The sequence below is a fragment of the Pleurodeles waltl genome, chromosome 10, assembly GCF_031143425.1.
Source record: "Pleurodeles waltl isolate 20211129_DDA chromosome 10, aPleWal1.hap1.20221129, whole genome shotgun sequence".
In the NCBI taxonomy this organism is placed as follows: Eukaryota; Metazoa; Chordata; class Amphibia; order Caudata; family Salamandridae; genus Pleurodeles; species Pleurodeles waltl.
Window position 1 is genome coordinate 1,036,269,529 of NC_090449.1, and position 15,935 is coordinate 1,036,285,463.

At 45.9% G+C, this 15,935-nt stretch overlaps 1 protein-coding gene and 1 long non-coding RNA gene across 4 annotated transcripts in view; both read right to left on the reverse strand.

The window, feature by feature from the left end:
- RBMS3 (RNA binding motif single stranded interacting protein 3) overlaps positions 1 to 15,935 on the reverse strand; it is a 1,236,319-nt gene that overhangs the window by 1,112,927 nt on the left and 107,457 nt on the right. The gene's annotated exons all lie outside the window — the stretch shown is intronic.
- The window catches only part of LOC138262185 (uncharacterized), a 30,274-nt gene continuing 28,819 nt past the window's right edge, over positions 14,481 to 15,935 (reverse strand). For both annotated transcript variants that reach the window (XR_011199210.1, XR_011199209.1), the window contains exons 2-3: positions 14,770 to 14,870; positions 14,481 to 14,586 (exon numbers count right to left, since the gene is read on the reverse strand). This is a non-coding gene — a long non-coding RNA (uncharacterized lncRNA). The remainder of the gene's footprint in view (positions 14,587 to 14,769; positions 14,871 to 15,935) is intronic.

Genomic DNA, 15,935 nt, shown 5'->3' on the forward strand with positions numbered 1-15,935 from the left:
AATATCTATCGCACCGGATACCCAAAGGTACGTGATTTTCCGTTTGTGATAAGTAACCCCTATCACACGTTTTGGGAATAACATGCAGGTTTTGGGGCACACAGCACCCTAATCCGTATGGTACGGTAAATATTATACATTTGACCTGCCAAAATGTAATGAAGGGTGAGGTATTTATTGCACCCTGTAACAACTGGGTGGTTAAAAACACCCAAATCGTAATTCCGACCTCTTAGGCAGGGGTCAGAAAACACCACCCACTCATAATCAGGGCATCAGTGAATTATTTTAGACAGCACAGCTCAGAAACAGGCAAACCCCGCCCACTCTCTAAGAGGGTTAAATAAATTGTCTCGTCACACTGTTTGCGCATAAAAACAGGCGCTCAGCTCTGTACTGGGGCAGCAGCGCCCATCATGGTAAGACCCCAGAAACAGGGTTTATCAATCCGGGACTTACGGGTTTGGCCAGTGCACAGAACACACCAGAGCGCATGCGCGATTCACAAAAGAGAGCCCAGGTGCAGCTAAGAATCTGCGCCCTTTGTTTTGTGCATTTCCAGTGCGAAATATTAACTAGGAATATCTCCAGGTGGGTGTAAGTTTTGCTGACAACAGTACTCAGAAACGCAGGGCAGTAATTGCCTCTTTGAGGTTTGGGGCTCTGCTGCCATCAAAATATACATTCATTCTGAGATATTTCGGGGCACATTTATGAGAGGCTTGTTGAACGCGTCACTTCACGCTCTAGCGTTGCAAACCTCTCAATCATATCTATGCGGCCACGCAAACCTTGGCACTAGGGAGCCAAAACCATGCCAGGACAGTGGGAAACGACGGGAACGCACCAAATTGCATAAATACTGTACATTCCTCCTCCCAGCGCCTTGAGACCCTCACAAGTGAGTAGCTGCGCTTTACAAAAACTGATTGATTCCTTCCCTTTCACTATAGCATAGGGCTGCGCAGCAACGCCCAAACTCCGTAAGGGCCTTCAAATGTATATTTGTGCAATATGAACACCTTCTGCAACTGCTCAACCTAGAACGCGCGATCCTGATGCATCCCAGAAATCAAACGTTTTCATGTGCAACATTTATGCAAAGTACAGAACATATGCAACATCACGCTCCATCCACAAACAAACACAGAAGTGTAACATTTTCCCGTAGGTGAGGCCTACACATGCGCAATGCACCGAACACAATAATTTTGACTTTGAGGAAAGTGGCCATATTCAGAGGGACAGACAGAAGATGTGATTAGGTACAGAAATAATTTCGGGTGTTCAAGAATGCACTTCACTCTTATTCAAGCACCGAAGTTACACCTCAGTGGAAAGGGAATAAATGGTGCAGGAAATGTGAGGAAGGGATCCAAACTGCACAGTTTTCACAGAACGTGTGTAGGAAGGACCGTTCTCTGTATTAGAAATACGTTTAACATGGGCCAGGCATTTAAACACCATAATTCTGCATTTCCTATTACCCCGACTCAATGTAGGCACTGCTTATCAGCAGGAGTAGAGGAACGAAACTGCTCGTTTGGTCACCAATGTACATGAACACCGCACAGATGTTTATTTTCACTGTTTTCAAAAGCGCCGACCAGGTCTCAGGGGCTTCGGAGCGCTCTATAAACATTTACAAAAGTAGACAAAAATGTCCCGCCGTGCTGCATAGAGCAAGGTCGAACAGTGCATCACACTGAATAAAAGATTTACTTCCAGGGGTCAAACACATAAATAAAAATTGCGATGAATGAAGAACATAAAAAATCTAGCCATGTAACTCAGCCAGATGGGACCGGAGGAAGAGGCACAAACAAACACCAGACAAGCACAACTGTCAGTGAGGCATATAAACCCCTAGTTGAGTCCGGGAGCAGCGGCTCATCCAAAAAGGGTGACGTATATTATGATTTAAGGCAACAAGCACCATTCATCTGACACCATTCACATGTTAAATACAATATGAGGCGACTTGAAGCATGGTAGGGTCCACAAACTGAACGTCTTCAGCTCCCTCAGTGTCAGAAAACTTTTAAACTCATTTGAAAATGTTGACACTAGGCGCTTTGCTGAGGGAGAGTGCAAACGAGTTTCTTAGTTTGGGGCCAGTTCTGGAGAAGGCCTGTTTCAGGGCCTTGCTGCAGTTGGAACCGCCCACCTCTTTAGCTTCTAGGCGCACAGGCAGCGCCCACTTTCTTAGGTTTTTGACGCAGGTGTTCGGGCATGTTGTCTGGACTGCCCTAGGCAATACACAGAATTATTCTGAAGCATCTTGCGTCCAGCAGGTGCCTGGGGCGGTTATTGAACTCTGGGGGAGTTGGGGGCGTGTAGGAAAGTGTGGCTGGTGCCAGTGATGGGTGGCAGCCGCATGCATTAGTGCATTTAGGAGCGCTGGCCTGGATTTACGAAGGACAACCAGCAGCTCATTGCATAAAGCGCTTTGTTAAGAACATGGGCATCAGTGCAGCAAGGATCCCACGGGCCCTGGCGCAAGCGAAGAAAATGGCCCCTTTCACGCCTGTTAGGTTAGTAGAACACACAATTTGTCAGAGTTCAATGGGACCCTTAGGACTCTGCGTCCTGGTGCCACTGAACCTGCTGCACCAATGATGGCTACACCTCTATAGGCAGCCACTCCAGTACTCCAGGAAGAAATTACAAACAGGAGTGGAGCAGATCTGCATGTGGACATGTGTACAAGAGGGACAATTTCTTTAAATAATAGCCCCCCCAACATCCTTGGGTAAAGCGCCCACCCAACATGGGGGTGCGCGGCGCATTAGGAGAAGGGGCCGCCGAGGCCCGACGATCCCCTCCGCACTAGCTGTGTGGTGGTCTGGCCTGCGACTTCCACCCTCACACCTCACGAGGCGTGAGGGTGGAAGTCAGGTGAAGAGGGTACGTAGCTGCTGCGTTAGCCGCTAGCCAGTTCTAGCCGCCGCATACCGGTGGGGGGCTATTTGAGTGCCCCCCCAAGAAGGCTCGACCTTCTTCTTTCGGTGGCGCAGCGGCTGGAGCTTGCGGGGGCGGCACGCAGATGTCCCACCCACCCTCTCCTTTAATTTAGGTTGTGAAGAAAGGTATAAGTGGAAAGTGAGGTACTAAAGTGACCAGAAACAACAGAGGGGTCCCCAAGGCTGGGGCCCCGGGAGAACACCAGGGATAGGATCCTGAAGTCCTGAGCCAACCTGCGGATGTACACACTAGATTAAGGGGTAAGGGAGCCCAGATCGCTGGTGGGGCCATGGGGCTCCCGCTCCTGGCCGCCCTGTTGCACCCGAGACAGATTGGTGTTTGGAGGGGAGGGAACCCTGAGCGTGGGGACAAGGAACGGTGTAGTCAGGGTAACCGCCCCTCGTAGTGATACAGGTGAGGTACGGTTCACTTGTGTGGTCCGATCGTGGTTCAGGACAGGAAGGGATCCTGTCAGATAAAGATTTATGATTACTAATTTGTATCTCATGTTTTGTAAATATTACTGAAGTTTTAAGTGGAGTGATTTATGATTTGATGTGAAGAGAATAACAAAAAAAATGTTGTAATAAAATCTTCTTCCAACAAGTAAGTCTGTCGGTCTGCGTATAGCTGGTGGGGGGGTGAGGGCTGTCTGGCGGTCTCCGGATTCTATACTTTCCATCGCTAGGTAGATACCTGAGGGAGAAAACGTCTGGGAGAAGTAGTCCAGACCTATATATTGCATAGTTTACACATCTGCCTCTACATTCTTGTACTGCACATCTGCCCTAAACAAGACTAGGTAGACTTTACGATAATTTCAAACAACTGTAAAACATGCCTCTCACCACTGAATTGTGGAAGCAACGGAGCTCGGCAACTGAAGGCAGCAATACTTGAGCGAGATGGCTCAGTGAGCTGAACACCCGACACTGACACAAGCAGGCTCAAGGCTCAAGACTCGTGATGACTTTGAATGCGAGGAAGGCAGAGTCAGACTTCCATCCTTCTGAGGTTGGTAAGTGACCACCATAAAAATGGTATGAATGACATCTGTTACTTGTAGTGCTTTAAAGGGCATACATGTAGTATGAAGCACTATAGAAAACAATTATATCTGAAATACTAGTTTCTCGTACAAATTCATTCATCCTAGGCAAATCTGTCGTTGAAGATCCAAGCAGTGATAACAGTGCACTGACAGTACAGGAGATTGCACTGCAAATCCTTCCTAAAACAGGAGATTGCACTGCAAATCCTTCCTAAGACGCATGCGTCAGGACAGAGGCTGGCTGCATCCTTGGAATGAGGAATTCCCTCCTAGTAAAAGTTGCAGGAAGAACATTTAATGTGCGATGAGATGGCTGGAACCTTCCCCGCCTAGTGCACCCCCCCCCTCCCCCCCAGTCCACAACAATCTACCCTGTGTCTCAAGGCCCTGGCTTTATCCAGGACAAACCTCGGTGTGATTCTTATTAAAGAGGATGGTCTGTAGAGTGATGGAAGTTAGAGGTTTGCTGGAAGAGCCCCCCAACACAGCCTACCCCCATTCCTCTCAGTGTCATTTTTCTGAAAAAAGCTTGAAATCACTGCGGTTTAAGACGAACTAGGACCAGTGATGTCTACAGCCATCCTCGCTCAGGAATGAGTGGAGCAAGCAGGGCCTTTTGGGAGATGGGGAAGATGTGGCTGGTCCCTGGCTGCAATGGCACAGATGAGCTATGGCGCCTAAATGGAATGAGACGCATCATGGTTACCGGGGGCAATTAATTCAAGCATTAAGTCCATCACTTTATGTGCTCTATAAGTAAGTATGACTCCTTGGAAGAACTGTGCCCGCATGTGGGCAATGACCCTGTTCTCCTATGTGATTTAAGCTGTACCTCCCTTCTGTGGTACAAGGTCAAAACTGGTCTGGTGCAGCTTGTGTACCCATTCACGTGGCATGTGGCTTGGCAGTACCAGCTTGAGTCTGTTTTGGTAAAATGGCATTACTGATAGGATCCGGAGGCCTCCAGACGGCCCACACTCCCCCCACCAGAAATACACAGACCGACAAACTTAACTCGTTGGAAGTGGTTTTTATTATTAAAACATTTCAAAACATCTTATAACTTTTAAAACAAAATTAGTTATAACAAGTGTAGAAAGTTATTCATTCCACAAACATTTATATTTATATGTCATGAGAGTTTAGTGACCATAAATCAAATCTGACAGGATCCCTTCCTGTCCTGAACCACCATTGGACCACACAGGTGACCCATCTATCACCTGTATCCCTAGGAGGGGCGGTTACCCTGACTACACCGTACCTTGTCCTCATGTTTCGGGTTCCGCCCCCCCTCCAAACACCAATCAGACTCGGGGTGTAACGGGGCGGCCAAGAGCTTGGAGCTCTCTTACCCCCTGATCTGGTGTGTACATCCGCTGGTTGGCTCAGAACTTCAGGATCCTATCCCAGGTGTCCTCCCGGGGGCCCCACCTTGGGGACCCCCCCTGTTGTTTCTAGTCACATTTATATCTCAATTTCCGCTAAACCACACTTCACAGCTTAACAAAAGGAGAGGGTGGGTGGGTCAATCGCGGGCTCCCGCGTGAATCCGGCCGCCGCAAAAAGGTAAAGAAGGACTAGCCTTCTTGGGGGGGGCTCTTAAATAGCCCCCCACCGGATTGCGGTGGCGTCTGGCCCCCTGCTGTACTTCCGCCCCAAGGCCTCGCGAGGCGCGGGGCGGAAGTCCGGCCAGCACTGCGCACCTCTGGTGCGAAGAAAGGGGGAGTGAGCCTTGGGCCTCGGAGGCCCCGACCCCTAACGGGCCGCGCCCCCCTACTTTGGTGAGGGCGCTTTTCCCTTTGTATGTGGTTGGCCCATGTTTATAATCTCAGAGACAACTATAAACAATAGAGTGAAATGTGGCCTAGAGACTGAAATTTATTGAATAATTCCTTCACTCATTTTGTGCTGCCCAAGCAAGCAGGTACTGGGACAGATGGCAGCGCTGGGATAAAGGATGGGAGCCCAAGTGAGGAATTGCAGTGGTGGGCAGTGAAAGAACTGAGGAGTGACTGTGGAGGCCATGAAAACACCGGAAGGACAGAATCAGAGGGGAGAGGGATCGGGACATCTCTCTTGCAAATATGTGTTTAGCAGGAAATGTTAGGACTGCTGTTGTGTATGATTTAATCCACACGACAGATGTGGACAAAATGTGAAACTTGGCAACACGTGTATATTTCAGTGCAAGATGAGAAAACCTCATGTATTGCTAATTAAGACCAGCATTTATACTTGAGGAGTCTAGAGTACTTTAAATTAACTCCTGCCCCTGATTGCCTATGTTAAATTTGGACTGCAGGGCCCGTGTGGTGTTGTAATTGTTAACTGCTGTGTGTAGAGTGTACACCTACCAGCAGTGTGGTCTTGAAGCACTGTGTCCTTGTAAAAGGACTTCAAGCCCTGTCACGCATGCTTAGTTGGAAAGTGCATTAGTAGAGCGTGTCCTTTGTGCAGTGGTGTAATGAAACTTAAGGGGCCCCTCTGCAAAGTACCTCTAGGGGGGGGTTCCCTCCTGGACCCAGTCGGTGGCCTGCCACCCGTGCACAGTGTACTGTGCTGAGGAGGACCCCTGGAGCTCGCCCCCCCACACTGCAGGGGCTGCGGGGGCCTTTGTTATGCCACTGCCTTTATGCGATGATTGGCATGCCACTGTAAGCGTTCTACTGCCTTCCAGCTAGGCTTGCACTATACAAATCCCACATACATATAAACATCTCATGTGTGAGGGCCAGAGATGTGCTCCAATCATGTCACAGGATACTCGATGCCGTGCACAGTCATGTGTGCATCAGGGAAATGTGTAATAAGATTGCATAGGTGTCACATATTCATGCATACTGTGTGAGCCATTTTTGAGATCCAAGTTTAGGGCTGTGAAATATTTCAATGCTAGATGATTGGCTCAGTCAACATGTGCAGGAAGGGGCGAGGTTGGGAGGGGGGAGGAGGAGTGAAATGCACTAAGTGCACATGTCAGTTTAGCTAGCCATTTTAGGCCAGCCAAACTGACATGCGCACTTAGGTTTCTCCAACTCGGCTGTGTTGCACAGCCAGGCTAGAGAAACTGCACAGACCCCAGTGCACTGTCTGAGCGGCAAACCGAGCCACTCAGACCAATCCTGATGCTGCTCTCATGCTAGGCATAGCATGAGAGCCACACCAGGATTGCATGGGGAGCGTTTGCTGGTGTCCAGGGAAATTCAGTTGCAAATTCAACCCTCAGTGGCCTGCAGATATGTGCTTGCGAAGGAGCATTATTTGTGTTAGTGTATGCTAATTTATACAATGGAAACCAAATATTTGGGGGTGCCCCAATGGCAAAATCATTTGTATACTACCAACATCTTGTAAATGGATAGCACGATAAGTAGCAGGTCAGCTATGTAGCTGCATAAGGGGCAAATTGTTGCCATCAGCCAGCTCTATGGTCTTCGTGTTATCGGCTTAAGTAAGATGAAACACCAGCTAGGACTTCTGTCCTTTCCTGCAGTTTTCCCAGACCTCTCTGTACCTGGACACCTCCTCGTCGTAACAGCTTCACTCTCGCAAAGTAAATCAGAAATCGAGAAAACTGAAAAAGCAATAGTGGCTTTTTGCATAGCAGGCCCTACAAAAGTACATTTTATTTGGCGCCATTGCTACTTATAAAGCTTGTTTATGTTTAGAACTTGCTGCTGCATGTTTGTGGCGCTGTAAATAAGAACTACCACCCCAAATTTTAAATAATCCTAGAGGAATATAAGGTTGGGCCAGCCCATAAGAAGTGAACGTAAATCTGTAGGTTGCATGCACGTTTGGAGATGAGATCTCTATGTTGCCTTACTCACTTGCCGCATCATGCCGCATAATTTGCGTTTTCATGCCGCATAGCTAACTCAAAACTGTCGATAATTTGTCACCCTCCACTGCCGCATAATTCCAGTTGCCCTGGCACAGGTCACTGTAGGAGGCACAATAATTACCCTGACATCGACTGGTTGGATCAGGGACTGTAAGATGCTTTTCCCAAAGGGGAGCAATAGGGTGTGTCGACAGGCGATGGAAGTGTCTTTAATATAAGACCCTGCTATAAAGATGACCGGAAACCGTAAGTCCTCGTGCCCCAGGGAAGGCCGCAGACTGCGCGTGACGTCAAACAAACCCAACTCACGGCACTGCCAGCATCAGCAATGCCCTTAATTAATGTACCCGCTGTTGGTGCTGATCTGAGAGGATGCCGTCCTGCCCGCCCACGCGCAGCCCCCCGCCCCAGAGTTCACTGTGCGCCGGTGCTGCTCGGCCCAGTGTGCCCACAGAGGTGCCCCCGCGCGCGGCCTTGTTTGTCAGGAGAGGAGAGCGCGTGCCAGCCGAGGCAAAGCAACATGGCATCAAATTACAGGCCTAATCTAATGAGAGGTCTGCGAACAGAGGGAACATTGCTTCCAATTAGAGTAATGAAGGAAGCAGACACGTTAATCCTAAAAGATGCAAATTTAGCAATTAACTTTTTGGGAAATGCATTCGGGTGGCTTCCAAGTCACCATAAAGGCTTGGTCCATTTGTTCTTAGTTACCGTGCCTTCGTTGGCACGGTGGGCAGGTAAATGAGTCTATCCTTTTGCCGGTAGGCGCTATGTTGGCAGCTTTGGTGATTGCCAGTGCTCCAGACTACGTGCAAGAATTATCTTTCACCTTTTGTGTGTTTGGCACAGCTCCACCTGCATCGTTTATAGCGCCTAGAAAGACTATTTGGCCTAGTAGGCTCCTATCTGCCAGTCATATTTCCAATGTAACCATGAACACACTGTGTGACCTTGGGAATTAACAATCTGGCATACTTAAATATCCTGTGGCATTATTTTAGGAGCTCAGAACAAAACAACATTTTGTCATTCAGATTCATCAACTCTCTATGAGCAACGTGTTTTGTTGTCATTTGTTGCAATCTGGCACCCTCTTTATTTCTTATGGCTCCACAAAACTTCTCCAAACAAAGTAACCCTAGCAAGTGGCTAACAAACCACGTCTCGCGAAGGGGAGAGAGACGTTTGTATACATAGGAGATACAGTGTCCCTAATTAATATACTGCAACACAAAAGGGTATCCCATACCCAGAAATGGAAAATGGTCACTCATCCACTCTAGTAGTGGCATGCTTCATCATCTGGTCTCAACCTGGTCCCAGTGGTGTAACAAAACTTGAGCGGGCCCCCTTGCAAAGTACCTGGAGTGGGCCCCTGGACACAGATAGGGGCTTGCTGTGCACAGTGTACTGTGGTGAGGGGGCCCCCTGGAGCACGGGCCGCCGGAAACGCAGGGGCTGCGGGGACCTTTGTTATGCCACTGCCTTGTCCCTAAAAACCAGGATGGGCTCAACCATGTTCCAGGGAGCACTTTTGATATTTTCACATCTGGGGTCTTATAGGTGTTAAAATACCTTGAACAACCCAGGTGTCCCATTAATAACTCGTGTTCAGGAATAGACAAACAGATGAGAGTGATTGGTTAAGAGATATAGGCCCTCATTTTGACCCTGGCGGTCTTTTGGGTTAATGTGGCGGAATCACCGCCAACAGGCTGGCAGTGTATACCGCTACATTATGAGTGTGGCAGGTTGGCTGCTGCCAACCCGCCACATCTCCACTCATACCTCCATGGCGGTATGAACCGCTGGGCTGGAGATGTTTATCTCCGACCTGGCGGTCCACAGAAGACTGCAGACAATTTTAAATTGGTGGTAAGCTTTTTATTTTATTTTTTAAACTTTTAAACGCATCCCATTTTCCTTTAAGAAAAACAGGCTGCATTTAAAAATAAAAAGATTGCTTTATTGAAAAGCAATCACAGACATGGTGGTCTGCTGACCCCAGCAGGCAACCATCCCTGTGAGTTTCCCAGTGGGTCACACACAGAGACCAACCTTATGAATATTAATAAGGTAGGTCTATTTGCGACCCACTTGGAATCACAAATGAAACTCAAAAGAGTCTTGAACATTAGAAATTGTGATTTCCTAATTACGATTAGCATGGAGTCGCAATTAGGAACTCGCAATTCCAAATGTTCGTACATGTGACCTTGTATTGACTTTGTTCTAGGACAGACCGAGATATGTGGGGAGAGCAGATCTTGCGGAGGACACCACAGGTGGTGGACATGTTGGAATGAAGCCACTGTTCACCTGCACCTGTATATATTTATTTTTCAAAGAAAGCTACATTGAAAATGTAAACTGTGGTGGTTATGTGATGAGGGCCCTTTTCTATGCAGTCTTCTGCAAGTTCATCTTTAATATGGCTGATATTATTAAACCTTCTGGTTAGAAGCAAGATTCCTTCTTCTCTTTGACATTTCAGAATCTTGAAAGGATGAACCGAACAACCACGCTCTGATTCAAACTTGCCACTGACTAGTTGTAACAACAACTGAACTCAACTAAACACAAAGCACTGACCTTGCATGACTATGGCCCTCATTACGAGTGCGGCGGTCAGACTGCCGCCAAAGTGGTGGTCTGACCTCCACATTACGACCGTGCCAAAAGTGCCATGGTCGGCCTGCCGTCACGTCACTTTTGGGCTGGCTGATGGCCTGGTGGTGCCGGCGGTCTTAATCCGCCAGGGCAGAGCTGCTTGATTACGACACCTGTGTCTGCCAGCTTTTGCCTGGCGGTTCCACCACCATGCAAAGGCTGACAGAGACGGGGGCCACATGGGGCCCCCTGCACTGCCCATGCACTTGGCATGGGCAGTGCAGGGGCTTCCATGGGCAGCCCTGTCACGCTTTTCACTGTCTCATTTACAGGCAGTGAAAAGTGTGACGGGTGCTGTTGCACCCAATGCACCACAACATTGCTGCTGGCTCATAATCGATCCGGCGGCAATGTTGTGGTGAGTTTCCCGCTGGGCAGAAATGCTGTTTCCGCCCGCTGGCCCAGTGGGAAACTCGTGATAGGGCCTGCGGGCGGAAGACCGGAGTTGCGGTCTTCCGACCAAAGGTGTTTGGCGGGAGGCCTCCACCACCTGCCTAACTCATAATGAGGCCCTATGTGTGCGAGATCTGGCTTGTGCAAAAAAGACCTCCTGGCATCTAACACCCCTGATCTGCATGTTATTGACTGTACATAGGTGGAAGGCTTAGCGAAGACATAATGCTTAAAACCTGACAACTACAGGCAGCATACCGGTCTTTACTTAACATCTTAGTAACAGATGCTTGTTTAAGAATTAGATTCTGTTTATCTCAAAAAACAGCTTGCTTCACTCCTGACAAAATACCAAAAACACTGAAAAGGCTGAGAAGATTTAAACAGTAAAACATGTTACTAATACCTTCTCCTCAACCAGTCACACATAAAACACAAGGACTTTTCAGTAACACCTTTACTTCTCTGCCTCACCAGCAACAAACCACCAGCACATTTCCTGGTCATCAGCAACCACTTCAGTTCCAGGGATCTTCCATTGAGGTGTCCTGAAGGCATTCTCTCTGTCCTAATCCTTTCTTTGGGTTTTTAATTAAGTGCTGCATATGGCATAGATGCTGACTCAGAGGACAAGCAGTGGAGAGAAAAAAAGCCATGAATGTTCTGTGAGTCCCGAGGTAATCAATGAAACTGGTCCAAGGTCTGATAAAAGAGCTATCAACATGATGGCCTCATGTCCTGAGCTGCTCTCTGTCCTAATGCTGAGTCACAGATCTCGCAGACCACGAGGAGGGATGGCCTCTCTCGTGTGTCTCGCTTTCCAATGTGTAATATCACAATAAATCCTGAAGGCCGTTGTTTGCAGGGCATAAGCCCACATTGCCTTTTCCGATTCCCACCATGGATCCCCTGCATGGTGCATTTCGTAGAGCAGACCACCTCATCAAATGTCAATAGGGTGACCACCTCCCGACAGGCTATTACAGAGTATTTCCAGCCCTTGTCTTTTGTGTGATAGCCTAATGCTTTCTGGATGTTGCAGTCTTCTTTGCTTTCATTGAGCTAATCAGACTAATACCCCTGAAATTAATGATTTGTAGGTGAAAGATTCAGGACTGGAGCAGAGTCTACAATAGCCTAGAGCAGTGGTTCCCAACCTTTTGATGTCTGTGGACCCCCACCTTATCATTACTGGAACCTGAGGAGACCCACTGAATCATTATTGGAATTCCCCCCCCCCCCCACTGAGTCACTACTGAAAGCTGGGGACCTAATCTGTTAATATTATTTAATTTTCTAAGTAGTCGCAGACCGCCTGAGGAGGCTTCACAGACCCCCAGGGGTCCCCGGACCACAGGTTGGGAACCACTGGCCAAGAGTAGTGCTTCCCAAACTTTTTAGAACCACAACCCATTTTCAGAATGCCAAACTTTCGCAATACACCTACCGTTAATTGGCATGAGGCTGGCAATTTTCAATGTAAGTGAAGCATTGTGTGCAGTGCACTGTCATTTACAGACCGCACATTTTAAATTGAAATGTCCACTAAATTTGTGCAGACATACTGTCACTGATAAAACTATATCACACTCAAACGATAATGTGTGGAAATCGGGTTTCAGTGAATATGCATCATTTGTGCATCACAAAGTAAAGTGTCTTGATTTATTTTGATCGTATTAAATCTTTGCTTCCATCACAGTTTCAGAATTTTACAGAAAAATGTGCTTCACTTTTTATTTCTTGACTGTTGAATCTGTGCAGTTCATTTAAAGGTATTTATGTTTTGTTGTGTGTTACAAAAAGATGACATACTACATCCTTTTCTTTCACACTCTTTGTACCCCAGCAAGACTGTCACATAATTCACTTTGCTTTTCTTTCTCTGACTTAAAGTGCGAAGAGTTTGTAAACACAAATCACATTGTTAAAAAAAATATAGCATTTTGAGATAAGCTGAAATTTGTCCTCTATCTTTGAAGTGCAGCAAATGTGACACAATAAACACAGAATTTAAAGGCATCTTTATTTATCACTTGGACATTCAGGGCCCACCAAAAATCGGCTTGCGACCCACAGTTTGGTAAACACTGGCCTAGAGTGAGGTGGCCACCTCATGGGATAGCGACAACACAGTCACATACACTGAACCATACAACAGTAATACTGACTGATGCAACCTCTCCACAGCCAACTCACAACTCTGCATAGTCTTCCAGGTTGTCATTATCAAGAAAGATGAACTAGCAATGGAACACCCCACATCATGCTGCATCACCAGGGGTAACTAGAGATCCAGGTAATGCAATAGAAGCATTTGCAATGCAAGGGTCTCGTGTTTGCTCGAGTTAGAGCTGCTAGCATTGTAAATTCCTAACTTGACTTTCTTGCCACATAAATTGAAAAAATGAAAAGTAAAACAGGTGACATAAGCGGGCCGATTCAAAGACCCACCACTGCCATGAGCGCAAAGGAGAGACACAAAAAGTAAAAGAAGATAACTCACAGTCAAACGTACCGACAAACGTGCAATTATTCATGTAACAGGGTCGATGGCCAAGGCAGTAACAAAACTGTCCCAAGGAGGGACAAACGTAAAGCTTTTACCAATGATAACAAAGGATTTTTGAAAGGCAAGCCCATGAACGAGTGGGCATGCAGTGGGTGTGGTTAAAAGCCCACAGATAGATTACAAAACCTCAGAGCACTTGCGTGCTCGACCTAAAAAGGACAATGAGGCAACCTTTCTCAGCTATATGTCCAGACTCATCCCAATCTAAATCTGTTTCCCCCACTCTAGAAATTCCACTCATAGGTAAAGGATCTTCTGCCCAACCCTCCCTATTCTGCACATAATTTTTAAAATCACATATTCTATTTTCTTCAGGCTACATTATTAGGCACCTTCAAGGTCACAAGCCCTAAATGCAAAGCACATAGCTGCTGGTTAGGGTTAGAAGATCTGTAATTCTAGGCTTTATTACCCCAGGGCACAAAAACATCTCACAGTAACTAAATTGAGATAAAAAAATCAACTGAAGAAAAAAACAGCATTAATGGGGTGGATACAAAAGCAATATTAAAGGTAACAGTAAAGCTTTGGGAAAGGTATCATTTATGGAAATTGTCAACTTTAAGAAACAAGTATTGGCAAAGCCAATAAGTCTGGCCTGGGCAGGCCTGCAATGTTTATTTTCATTTTTAATTTGCGATCACATGTGTAAGGCATTTAAATTAAAAAGTAATACAAATTTTTTAAAAGTTCTAAAGGTAGTTTGCATATGTTTAGAAAGGAAGAAAACATAAAATCTTACTCATCGCAAAAATATGTAAAAAAAACACATTCAATGAAAGCAGAAGTGAAAGCAGAGATTGGCACACCAGCCTTGGAAATGAGGAAGACCACATTTGAGCTGGATGTGCACATGTACACAAGCAACATGCTATCACTCACTGTGAAGAGAACCAGTGGCTGTAATAGGCAACCCCACTGCCACACGTTAAATGCTGTGATGAATAGTAACACATTGTGAGCAACACGCGAACAGACCAATGGGTGAAGAAGGCTGAGCAAAAAAAATGGGTCTTTTGTATGCATATGGAATTTCTTTTCAGAAAACACAAGGCTGGAGAGACAGCTGAGGCCAACGCTAGGTCATACCTAAAAATGCAAAGAGAATGGCTAAGTTAGAAAGTGAAGAAGTGGCATAGAGGAGCTTCCCATGAAGAAAAACAAAACAGGAAGGGTGCAAGTAAACATTAAGGGAACAGAGATAAAAGGGAGTGTCTCCTTCCCAGCCAACTACTCTTCAGTTGAAAGGAGAGAAAATAAATGGACAACCACCTGGAAACCAGGGCTAGGCTTGTGTTATCCACAGATGTTGTCACAGTTCTTCTGTGGGTGTCACCATTTTCCTGCAGTCCACTAAGAGTTCATTGATAGGTCTATATAAAAATCATAATTTACATAATTTAGTCATTTAACAACTATTATGAGACAGAGCCTCCACATTTGTTAACCGTGCATCATACTTAGAGATGACAAATGCAAAATATAACACTGATAGGTAAAATTTCTTAACACTAGTAACATGATATATTACATTAAGAATATCTGACAGTAAGCTACTCCAAGTACTGGTCGATATTTTATGGATCCATTTCTTGAGAAAATACATATGATAGTTTGCCCTGAAATCAGCAAGGCACAAAGATTGGGCAATAAAATGACACAGAAAACAAGGCCCTGAATACACAATGTGAGCTCTTCAAGTACTAATTTAAAACTTGGTCTCTGCCAGTTTTAGGGCACACTGGTGTCTTACATAGTTGAAGAGCCCAAGAATGGCTGGTTTACAACTTTAGACAACAGTTAATGCTTGTTTCTCACTGGAACATTAAAGGCATGTGCTGTTTTTGGCAGGAAGTCGAGCAGCATTTTTGACATATCTGAAGTAAACAGTGGAACTCAATAATGTACGCAAAGCACAACACAAAAACAATCAAAACAAAACACAGAACAAAAACACAACAACACAAAAAGCAACATCACCACCACAATAAAACAGCACTCAACAATAATGCACAAACATTCTTATCACACATTATTATATCCAGAAACGTATTTCCATAATCCGGTGGTGCTAAGCAATCAGTTTCTGAATTTAATATCAAAGACATTAAACAGAGGTAGTCCAAAATGTTTTGTGATCCAGTCCAACACTTTCATATGGATACATAACGATGTGAACCTAGTGAGGACTAGGGCTTGTATACATATTGTCCATCAATAGGTAATTGGATTAAAAATCTTAACACTCAAGGATTACTGATACTGAGGAGTAGGGGCAGGAAGTTCTAGAGAATGTTCTTACATTTTCAGAAACTGATTTTTGTAAATATTGTAGACCTATGTATGGCTGATTTTTCAGAAACTGCCATTCCAAATAATTGCTTTGTTTATTTTTTAGGTTTTCAAGCCGGCAATCTAATTGGTTTGTGATACATTGT